General features: G+C 34.7%; 1 protein-coding gene and 1 long non-coding RNA gene across 5 annotated transcripts in view; both read left to right on the top strand.

The window, feature by feature from the left end:
• The window catches only part of IMMP2L (inner mitochondrial membrane peptidase subunit 2), a 923,127-nt gene that overhangs the window by 815,414 nt on the left and 95,210 nt on the right, over window positions 1-12,503 (top strand). The gene's annotated exons all lie outside the window — the stretch shown is intronic.
• The window catches only part of LOC141580065 (uncharacterized), a 38,182-nt gene continuing 25,938 nt past the window's right edge, over window positions 260-12,503 (top strand). Inside the window, exon 1 of the long non-coding RNA XR_012512057.1 lies at window positions 260-12,466. This is a non-coding gene — a long non-coding RNA (uncharacterized LOC141580065). The remainder of the gene's footprint in view (window positions 12,467-12,503) is intronic.

Here is a 12,503-nt window from a genome sequence, read left to right on the forward strand (position 1 = left end):
ACAGTGCTCAACACATATTAGGTGTTCTATGTGATGCTATATTTAGATTTTGGCTATCACATAATATGCATATCTGTGTAAAAACTTAAACTACAGGTGTAGAACTACATAACCACAATTGTAAATAAGTACCTAACCTAAGTTTTTAAGTCTTTTAAACAGTATTTTAAATGACCAGTCTTTTAACTTTTCTCTAATTTGTCTAGAAATTACTAAAGGCAACTTGTTGTATTTTTCTAATGATTGTGAAAAAAGTTACTTTTAAATAACAAAACTAGTAGTTTGTAATTGTTATATTTATTTAAAAGCTTTAGAAAGAAAACAAATGTACCTAAATGAATATATACAAACGTGCACTAAAACGTATTTATGAACAAAATATTTTAAGAGTTCCTTTAAAAACTATAGTTTTATGGTCTAAACTGAGGATTAACCATATGTAATTAAAAGTTAATATTTTACACACATAGCTTATGTTGCAGATATTGTTATTTATGCCTTAATCCATTGTCTGTATCATTATGCATCAAATAATAACCTCTTTCAGTTCAAATATGTACTAATTGGAGTCTGTATTATCAGAACTTGATGGTCAGATTAAAATTTGTCATTTGAATTTAATTTCAAATTTAATATTTGAAAAAAATAGAATGTGCTGTCACTCTGCTATATTCCCTGGTTCTCTGAGGGCCACATTAAGAGGATAATGTTCTTGTTGGAGGAATATATAGGGCAATAAACAGTTTTGTAGGTGATTAAACAGTGAAGTAAAGCTGAATCTTCCAATTACCAGCAAAAGGCTCTTACAGCAAATATGCTACGATACCGTGAAAATTTTTCTTTGTATATTACTTTTTCTAACATTATTTTATGAGTTTGATTATAATTAGATTTATACTAAGCAGTAAGCAGATGTGTATCTGCTTACTTAAAAAATTGTAACAAGAATTTCCAAAATTCAGAATCCAAGTTAATATCACTAGACCCAAAAATAACTTTTCATTTTCTATAAACTATTTCTGTACCCATAGAAAAGCAGGAAGAAGAGAAGAGAGGACTGACATTTAATCCAGAACAGATACGCCTTTAGGTAGAGATAGCTGCTGAGTAAAGCTGACAGATTTCTACAAAAAGTACAGTTCATAGATAGAAAAACTGTACTTCTACAGGCTATTAAATCAGGACTTTCTGAACAAGGGCCATTAGCTAACCCCGGTTGTCTATGAAATAAGGTATTATTCATCTTGTAGCATCTGTACCCACTGATTATATTAATTAGGACATCATTATTTTTACAATAGCAGTAAAGCATAGAAAAAGAGCTGGTAAACCATTACCTTACTTTTTCCTCCTTTGGCACTATGACTTGAATGTTGATATATTTTACCTTTTGACCCCATTTTTAAGGACAGCCTCTCAAAATAGGTAAGAGTATTTGATGGAAATATATAATCTTGAAAAGAGGATAGGAAAAATGATAGTTGAAGAATTTCTCTGATAGTGAAATAAATGTGATGGCGGTTTCAAACTATGCATATTTTGTAGAAAGAAACTTAAGACCTGTTCACAGGAATGCTTAGATGGTACCCCAAAATCTTTATACCAAGAAGTAAAGATAACTGGGTCCCTATTTGTCCTATTTTTATTGCAAAAGTAACTCCTGCACAAAGAATTAAGTTAATTATAGTGGTGTTTAGACACAATTTTCCTCCACTGTCTATATTCTTTCCCTACTTTGTCTTTCTTTCTCTTCTGCTAAACATACACACACAAACGCACACACATTCTCACACACACATATGTACGTTCTCACAGACACACACACACACACACACACACACACACACACACACACACACTTTCAAATGAAAGCCTCTTACCTTTTTGGCCATTTCTCTTTGGCTGCCTTCTTTTGAAAAGTCAGACGTGATGTACTCTTATGTGTTCTTGGTATCTACCAATATGAATGTCCATTTAACAGCTATAAGTAATGAATACATTTATTATTCCTGTGTGTGGCTGTTAGAAAATTGAGGTATCGTGATATTGCTCTAATAGTTTAGAATTCAACATTTCATTGAAATGTGAGCTTCTTTATATACAAATCGTATATAACACTATGTGGGATTTTGGTCATAAAAGTTAAATGTCAGAAGGCATTATGCTGATTTTCAGGAATTCATAATGAAAATTAACCTGGTCTCTGCTTCTTGGCTATGAATTAACAAGTGAAAAGAAGTATTCTGATCAAAGGAAGCAACCATAGGTCACCCATACTTTGCTCTTTCATTTTCTAATATCTAAGATCGTGTTGAATAGAGTCTTCTATTTAAGTAGGTAGCGTGAAAGCAAATTGGACTAACTAAATTATTTGTGGTAGAAGGATTCAAGGTGATTTAAAAACTAATTGTTGGTTTATAAAAAAGCAATGGAGTTTGGAAATATTTGCAGTGATTTCTTTTGCTCTCCTTACCTTCTGCTTCTCCAGCATCAACCACGCATTTCCCATAGAGCATAACTGCTACAAAGGAAAAGCTTATACTGCATATTCCATTACGAGTTAAAGCAACATCAAGCAAGCCATAATAAACAGCGTTAATGTGGTGACCTATGAGATCCTGTCCTTTAAAAGACTTAGCAAGCTACTTAACCTCTTTCTGTATTTACTTCCTCATTGGTAAAATGAAAGGCCTTATTTATTTGTTCCCACAAATCTGTTCCAGCTGTAATATTCGATAACCTGTGATGTTTTTTTTACTGCAAATTCAGGTTTCCTTCTATTTCCCACTGACGATCAAGATGTATTGTCAACCCAACCTCTTCTTTAGAGCAAGATGTTTCCTCTTCTCTTCTCTACATCCCTTCATAGTCTGGGAGTTTCTTCTTTGTTTGGCTGAAAATGGGGCTGACCGCCTCTACCAGTTTGTCCTTGAAGCTCTAGGGAGATGGGTATCAGAGAATCTTCATGATGTCAGAACAATCCTACTGCCATAGTAATGGAGGGCCACAGAATCCAAAGACCCTGGAATGCTGGACTTGAAAACAATAGAGTGAGCAACCCAGTTACTTTGTATTGTTTAATATAATCAAAACTAGGATTTTAAAATATAGCAAATAAAAACATTAGGTATATAAATGTGTACATATAAATAGAAAAGTTAATAATTATAGTGTCTCATAATGTAGGACACAGACATATTTTTAAAAGACAAAACTAAAAATACTATGATCATTAGTTAGACAGTTGAAGATCAAGACAATAAAGGCATCAAAACGTATTTTTGAATGTTTTTCTACAGCATGGCCAATTATGCATCCTAAGAAATCTATTGTAATTATCATCAGTAATAAGACTGAAGCAGAAGAAATCATATGTCCTGTATAATGTTTTGTTACTGACCATTTCTACAGCACTAAACCTGAAAATCCATCCCATGAGCTATTTTCTTCATGCCTGTTTCTAAAAGCCTAAATTAAAACTCTGTAATCAGCAGTGGTTCTCAGACTTGGACATACATGTATCACAGGAGATTTTTCCTAAAGGTGCCATTTATGAGGCCCTAATCCTAGAGATACTAATTTAGAAAATCTTAGTGTGAGACTTAGGATCAGCAGTTTCAATCATCTTTCCCATCAAGTGGGATGAGAATTTTGTGGATTCTAAATTCTAGAACCACTTGGAAGTTGAAGGTTTTTGAATGCATGTGATCATTTAAGGTCATAATCCATGTATTTCTTTCATTTTATTTAAAAGTATTATTAGTTACTTTTTAAATCTTATAACATTTAATATGAATGAATATAAAATATTTTAATGTTACACATGATCACAAAGCCACTAATTTATAAGTACTATTTTCATTCATAACATGCAATCTAGGTTTAAACGAACCTGTCTTTAGTTCATTAAATATTAGAATTTCCTGGTTACTAAATTCCTGTGTTACAGCTGTGAGGCAGCTACCTTCTTTTCCTTATTACAATTTATTATGTTATAGCTAGATCTTGTTTCAGTGTTCCAAAGAAAATTTCCTGGAGCAACGACTCGTTATCAGGGTTATTCTTTTTTTCTCTCTAGTGCTCTTGCTTTTGTTTCTTATGAATGTTTCATCTTATTTCCTCGAGGCCTCTTAGAGTTGCTTGAATGTTGGCTTTCTAAAAGATTGTTTGTAAAAGGCTTAGAAAAATCAGTCAAAATGTCTAGACAATGAAAAAACAGGAAATGGGAGGTTAGCCAAATATTAAGTATGTTTCCAAGAAGTATTATCATGATATTTTCCTTTTTAAATTTTTTTTCTTCTTCTAACCATCCATCATATATAATGAAATTTGTTTTGTAAATACCAATGTGCTGTCTTTCCATAATGAGTCTCTTCTAAAGATGTCTGTGTCTTACACATGATTTTGTTTTTCATCCTCTTAGTGAGGGACAAAGTGGAAATATTCTGGATGTTGTTTTCCCATTATGTTCTCAAGAGAGTATTGTTTAAGGAAGATCCTAAAGTATTAAAAAGAAACAAGACATTCTACTGAAAAGGTTTATCTTCTTCTCACTCTGAAAACATTCTTAAATGTGAAATTGCTTTTATCATTTCCATTTCATAAACCAACAAAGTAGTAGTTGGTCTATGATTTCTGACAGATCTTTATTAAAATTTTGATATTTTGTTCATCATGGATTTTCTGCTTTAATTTTTATTTTAAAAATATTTTATAAAAATAATGGTTATTTGGATGACTGAGGAAATTTGTGTGTGTGTGCCTCCTTAACTTTGGTGCCCACAGTAAACACCTCACTAGTTTTGCCCTAGTCCTCACCTTGTTCCCTAATATTAATATGGGCTGTGTAGAGAAAGCACAGTATTTGGGAAGCATTAACAGTAATCTCAGCAACCTACAGTGTCTAATATGGGGCAGATCCTCATTAAATAGATTATAGTTTTTGTCAGCATTTAATTGTTTTAAGTTTTTCTTATTTATCTTGATTTTCCAGAGTGAGTCACCGTAACTGCTATCCGTCTATTTATTATTTTCTTGGTCTTTATGTTCCTTTTCATTGCTTTGAAATAAGGAGTAAAAGCATAATATAGAGAGATAAATGCAAACAGTTTTATTCAAATACACTCTTTGCTTCTATTTACAAGATAATCCAAGAATATCTCAGTAGATATTCAGGGTTTTCCCAAAGATGTCTGTTTTTCCAAGGGTTTCAATGCTTCTCAGAATTATTCTTTTAGAATTTGCCCTTGAACAATCCCTTTACGGAAGTGAAATAAACAGAGTGCTGAGTCTTTCTATAATGCAGCGACCTTGCTTTGTATTGACAAAAAAACTCTTACAGCTGGTTCTTATGTACTGTGTGTATTGATGTGTTTCTGAAGGCCCAGATCAGTGAGTAGAAGCTGTAACTGTGCACTCTCTTTGTAGAAGTTTAAAAAAATGCTTTGAGACCACAGAGATTTTTAGCTATATCATTTCAAATTGAATTTACACTTGGAAACTTAAACCAGGTAATTCTTACAGTGTTTGTCTATTGAAAAGTTTTCATTTTAGTGAACTATTTATGCTGTTAAGAGTTTAGTCCTGGCAGCTTGTCTAAGTAAAATCATTACTTTCTGGGAGCTAAATGTTAGCTGCAGAAGATTTGCTCTAATCTGAAGTTTAACATAATGGCAACTTTTTTTTTTTAAAGTTTAAATAACTAGCACGTCTTACTCTATTAACTTTAATACCTGAGAGTTATAGCTAAGTGATATCAATGTTAATTCAGCAAATTCAAATGCATGATTTAATAATGTACTGTTACTCTGATGTGAATAATTATTATCTAAATTATAGTTTAGACATCCTGCCACTTGAAGTCAAATTGACTGTCTGAATTTCCTTCAAGCTACCCTTTCTCAGACACAGACCACCTAGTTCTGCATTGCCCAATGCTAGACTTATGGAGTGATTTAACACATTTTTTACACTTTGAGAACCTACATAAATATATTTTCTGTCAAAATGACTTTCAGTAAGGTTTTCAGTAGCATTGATCTGATTATACGAATGTTCCATGTATTTGTGCTAGGAAATTTGGAAAATACAGAAAACATTAAAGAACATAATAAAAATCACCACTAATATATCTCCCTAGATAGCATTAAAATTCAGGTTTTAAAAAAATTTATCAGTATAATTAATATACATAGGAATGTGTATGTGTGTGGAAGAGAGAGGGAGATTTGTAAGGGGATATGTGACTTAATTTGTTATGTTGCTTCCTCCATTTAATGTTGGCCATTTTATGATGTCATCAAATAGTCTTTGAAAATATATATATGTAATTTTATTTTATTTTATTTTGAGCAGAGTTTTGCTCTTGTCACACAAGCTGGAGTGCAGTGGCGCAGTCTTGGCTCACTGCAACCTTTGTCTCCCGGGTTCAAGCAATTCTCCTGCCTCAGCCTCCCAAGTAACTGGGATTACAGGGTCTTACCATCACGCCTGGCTAATTTTTTGTATTTTTAGTAGAGACAGGGTTTCACCATGTTGGGCAGGCTGCTCTTGAACTCCTGACCTCAGGTGATCCTCAGCCTCCCAAAGTGCTGGGATTACAGGTGTGAACCACCATGCCCAGCCAAAAGTATACTTTTTAATAGTTACATAATGTTTCATTGCATAACTATATTATAATTTATTTAACCATTTTGCCTATTTCTGATATAGAAGGTGTTTCTGATTATAAAATTGTATTATTATAAATTATCTGTGATTAATATCTTTGGAATATCTTTAGTTATAAAATTTTCATCATATCTCAGATTCTTTTCCTAGGCTTTTAGAAGTCTATGAAGTTTGCTTATGATACATAAACATTTTTAAGGCTTTCATATATATTACTGCCATTGTGTTTTTCAGAAATGTTGCTATAAACACATTTTTAGAAAAAAGTTGCCATTTGAAGTAAATATACAAAAATAACCTCAAAGTCTTCATGTAATTAATATTTATTAATTTGTATTATCACTCGTTTTTCATGTTTTTATTTTATAATACTGTTGTTCTTACATGCTAATGTTGTAATTCTTGAGGCTACATTAAGCGTCTAGCCTTGCCATTACTCAAAATTAGTCCAGCTTTCTGAGTGGTAACCTGATTCAGTGGAAGTAGACTTTTCCTTAAAAGACTAGGGAATAGCTCCTACCCCTGAGACTTTCTTGCCAGTTTGAAGAAGTAGAATCTAAATGTTTATACTGATCGCCTCCTGGAGCAGCAGTCTCCAAATTGATTTATATGTTACAGTCCACTGAGATTGGAAAGATAATATAAACATTTTATTTATGTTTAATTTTAATTTTTATTCTTTAACAATTTTTTTCATGTTTTATGATTTCTATAAAATAATTGCATAATAAAGAATGTCTATAATTTATAAATAAATATATTGAGATTACATGCTGTCTTAATTCATTCGGGCTTCTGCAGCAAAATACCTTATACTAGGTAATTCATAAACAATATAAATTTGTTGCTTAAAATTCTAGTCTGGCAAGTCCACGATCAAGGCACCAACAGATTAAGTGTCTGATGAGGTCTTCCTGTCCGTTCCAAAGATCGTATCTTCTTGTGGTGTCCTCTCATGGCAAAAGGGCAAAAAGGGACGAATAAAGGCCCTTAGACCTTTAATAAGGGCACTAATCCCATTAGTAAGAGTTCTGTCCTCCGGGCAAAATTACCTCCTAAAGGGCCAACTCTTACTACTATCACACTGGAAATTAAGCTTCAATATGAATTTTTTAATCATTAATTTATTTGTATTTTATTTTATTAATTTTTAATTTTTTTATTTCAATAGGTTTTTGGAGAATAGGTAGTGTCCAAATAGAAGTGAGAACATACAATGTTTGGTTTTTCATTCCTGAGTTACTTTACTTAGAATAATAGTCTCCAATTTTATCAAGATTGCTGCAAATGCCATTATTTCATTCCTTTTTATCGCTAGGTAGTATTCCATGGGGTGTATGTGTGTGTGTGTATATATATATGTCTCATATTTTCTTTATCAATTCCATTTGTTGATTAATGGTCATCTGGGCTGGTTCCATATTTTTGCAACTGCAAATTGTGCTGCTGTAAACGTGCTTGTGCATGTGTCTTTTTCATATAATGACTTCTTTTCCTCTGGGTAGATAGCTGGTAGTGGGATTGCTGGATCAAAGAGTATATCTACTTTTAGTTCTTTAAGAAGTCACCACACTATTTTCCATAGTGGTTGTACTAGTTTACATGCCCACCAACACTGTAAAAGTGTTCCCTTTTCACAGCATTCATGCCAACATCTATTATTTTTTGATTTTTTAAATTATGGCCATTCTTACAGGAGTGAGGTGGTATTGCACTGTGGTTTTAATTTGCATTTCCCTGATAATTAGTGTCAATAGGATTAGTACCTATGCTTCCTTGAATGTCTGGTATAATTCAGCTGTGAATCCATCTGGTCCTGGACTTTTTTTATTGGCAGTTTTTTTATTACCATTTCAATCTCACTGCTTATTATTGGTCTGTTCATATTCTTTGCCTTCCTAGTTTAATCTAGAAGGGTTGTATATTGCCAGGAATTTACCTATGTCCTCTAGTTTCTAGTTCATGCACATAAAGGTGTTCATAGTAGTCTTGAATAATCTTCTGTATTTCCTGGCACCAGTTCTAATATCTTCAGTTTTGTTTCTAATTGGGCTTATTTGGATCTCTGTCTTCTTGGTTAATCTTGCTAATGGTCTATTAATTTCTCATTTAAAAGAATCAGCTTTTTGTTTCATTTTATCTTTTGTGGGTTTCATTTGTTTGTTTTAATTTCATTTAGTTCTGCTCTGATCTTTACTATTTCTTTTTTTCTGCCGGGTTTCAGTTTGGATTGTGTTTGTTTCTCCAGTTCCATGACGTGTGACCTTAGTTTATTTATTTGTGCTCTTTCAGACTTTTTGTTATAGGCATTTAATGCTATGCACTTTTCCCTTAGCATTGTTTTTGCTGTATGCCAAAGGTTTTCATAGGTTGCGTCACTATTACTGTTCAGTTCAAAGAATTTTTGAATTTTCATCTTGATTTCATTGGTAACCCAATAATCTTTCAGGAGCAGGTTATTTAATTTCCATGTGTTTGCATGGCTTTGAGGGTTCCTTTTGGAGTTGATTTCCAATTTTATTCCACTGTAGTCTCAGAGAGTACTTGATACAATTCTGATTTTCTTAAATTTACTGAGACTTGTTCTGTGGCCTGTGATATGATCTGTCTTGGACAGTGTTCCATTTGCTGATGAATATAATGTATGGTCCAGTTATTGGGTAGAATGTTTTGTAAACGTCTGTTAAGTTCATTTGTTGTAGGGAATAGTTAAAGTTCACTGTTTCCTAGTTGACTTTCTATCATGATAACCTTTTTAGTGTTGTCAGTGGGGTATTAAAGCCCCCAACTATTATTGTGTTGCCATCTATCTCATTTCTTAGATCTAGTAGTAATTGTTTTATAAATTTGGGAGCTCCTGTATTAGGTGCATATATATTTAGGACTGTGATATTTTCCTGTTGGACTAGTCCTTTTATCATTGTATAATGTCCTCTTTGTCTTTTGAACTGCTGTTGCTTTAAAGTATGTTTTGTCTGATATAAAAATAGCTATTCCTGATTGCCTTGGGTGTCCATCTGCATGTAATATTTTTTCCACTCCTTTATCTTAAGTTTATGTGGATCCTTATGTGTCAGGTGAGTCTCCTGAAGACAGCAGAAACTTGCTTGGTGAATTCTTATACATTTTGCCATTCTGTATCTTTTAAGTGGAGCATTTAGGCCATTTACATTCAATGTTAGTATTGATATGTAAGGTACTATTCTATTCATTGTGCTATTTGTTGTCTGAATACTTGATTTTTTTCATTGTCTTATTGTTATACAGATCCTGTAAGATTTATGCTTTAAGCAGGATAAATTTTGACATATTTTGAGGATTTGTTTCAAGATTTAGAGCTCCTTTTAACAGCTCTTGTAGTGCTGAATTGGTAGTGGCAAATTCTAGCATTTGTTTGTCTGGAAAAGACTATCTTTCCTTCATTTATGAAGCTTAGTGTCACTACATGCAAAATTCTTGGCTGATAATTGTTTCATTTAAGGAAGCTAAAAATAGGAACTCAATTCCTTCTAGCTTGTAGGGTTTCTGCTGAGAAATCTGCTGTTAATCTGATAGGTTTTCTAGTATAGGTTACCTGATCATTTTGCCTTACAGATCTTAAGATTCTTTCCTTCGTCTTTAGATAACTTGATGACTATGTGCTTAGGCAAGGAGTTTTTTGAGATTAATTTCACAGGTGTTCTTTGAGCTCCTTGTGTTTGGAGGTCTAGATCTCTAGCAGGGCTGGGGAAGTTTTCTTTGACTATTTCCTCAAATGTGTTTTCCAAACTTCTAGATTTCTTTTCTTCCTTGGGAACACCAATTATTCTTAGGTTCAGACGTTTAACACAGTCTCAAACTTCTTGGAGGGTTTGTCCACTTTTAAAAATTATTTTTTCTTTGTCTTTGACATACTGGGTAAATTCAAAAGCCTTGTCTTCAAGTTCTGAAGTTCTTTCTTCTGCTGGTTTGATTGCTGAGGCTACTGCTGAGACTTTCCAGGGCATTTTGCATTTCTGTAAGTGCATCCTTGATTTCCAGAAGTTGTGATTTTTTTTTTATTTATGCTGTCTATTTCACTGAAGAATTTTCCTTTCATATCCTGTATCATGTTTTTGATTTCCTTAAGTTAGACTTCACCTTTCTCTGATGCCTCCTTGATTAGCTTAATAATAAACCTTTTGAATTCTTTTTCTAGTAATTCAGAGATTTTGTCTTGGTTTGGATCCATTGCTGGTGAGCTGGTGTGATCTTTTGAGGATGTTAAAGAACCTTATTTTATCATATTAGGAGAATTGTTTTTCTGGTTCCTTCTCATTTGGGTAGACTAAGTCAGAGGGAAGATCTGGGACTCAGGGGCTGCTGCAGATGCTTTTGTCCCACAAGATGCTCCGTTGATGTGGCATTCTCCCCCTTACCCTTCCTGAGAGCAAACTGTAGTGGCTGTTTCTGCTCTTCTGAGTCTAGCCACCCAGCAGAGCTGCCAGGTTCCTGTTTGGTACTGAGGAGGGTCTACAAAGAATCCTGTGATGTGATCTTTGTCTTGCAGCTGTGGATACCAGCATCGGCTGTGGGGAAGTTAGGAGGGGAGTGCAGTGGACTCTGGGAGGGTCCTTGGTTGTGTTTTTGTTTAGTGCACTGGTTTTGTGTTGGTTGGCCTCCAGCCAGGAGGTGGTACTTTCAAGAGCACATCAGCTGCAGTCCTATATAGAGGATGCAAACTTGCCCTAGGGACACCTGATTAAGTATTCAGGTTTCTCAGGTGATGGGCAGGGCCATAGAGCTCCCAAGAGATTATGACCTTCGTCTTCAGCTAAGGGGCAGGTAGAAAAAGACCACCAGGTGGGAGCAGGGATAGGCGTGTCTGAGCACAGCCTCTTCTTGGGCTGGGTTTGCTGTGACTGCTGTGGCAGATGGGGGTGTAGTTCCCAGTCCAATGAAGTTATATTCCCAGGGGGATTAAGGTTTCCTCTGCTGAGTCATACAGGTCATCAGGGAAGTGGGAGAAAGCCAGCAGTCACAGGCTTCACCTCGCCCCCATGTGACCCATAGTCCTAAAGGCTGGTCTCACTCCGTCTGTGCCCCACCAATGGCACTGAGTCTGTTTCCAGGCAGTTAGTGATCAGGGCTGAGAACTTGCCCCAGACCACAAGCCTCCCCATTGAGAAACTAAACAGACTCACAGTTTTTTTGGCATCTCAGGGAGCCTGCAGTGGTGATCCAGTTCCCTCAAAGGATCTGTGGATTTTCTTGGCTTTTTAGTGTGTTCCTGCTGTAGATCCTGGAGCAAAAGTTCATGATGTGAATCTCCACAGGCTTCTCTGTTGATCCAAATGGCAGCTGCAAGCTAGTCTTTCCTCCTATCTGCCATGTTAATCGCTCAATTTCTCAGTGTGATTTTTGAACTGCCACAAACATTCAAACTGTAGCGTTCTGCCCCAATCTCCCCAAATTTATGACCTTCTCACATACAAATACATCCATTCCATTTCAGAATCCCCCAAATTTCTGACTTATTTCAGCACCAACTGTGAATTTGGAAGTCCAGAGTCTCATCTAAATATCATTTAAATCAGATAATGGATGAGACTTAGGTATGATTTATCCTGAGACAAATTGCTCTCCAGCTGTGAATCTGTGAAATCAAACAAGTTTTTTGCTTCCAAAATGCAATGGTAGGACAGGCATAGAATAGATATTTCTATTTCCAAGGGGAGAAATAGGAAAGAAGAAATGGGAACAGGTCTCAAGTAAGTACAAAGCTCAGCAAGGCAAACGACATTAAATCTTGAGGCTTGAGAATGATCTTTGACTCCACGTCTGCTTTCTGGATATACTGGGGTGGAAGTTGGGTC

Source organism: Saimiri boliviensis, chromosome 10 (genome assembly GCF_048565385.1).
Source record: "Saimiri boliviensis isolate mSaiBol1 chromosome 10, mSaiBol1.pri, whole genome shotgun sequence".
NCBI lineage: Eukaryota > Metazoa > Chordata > Mammalia > Primates > Cebidae > Saimiri > Saimiri boliviensis.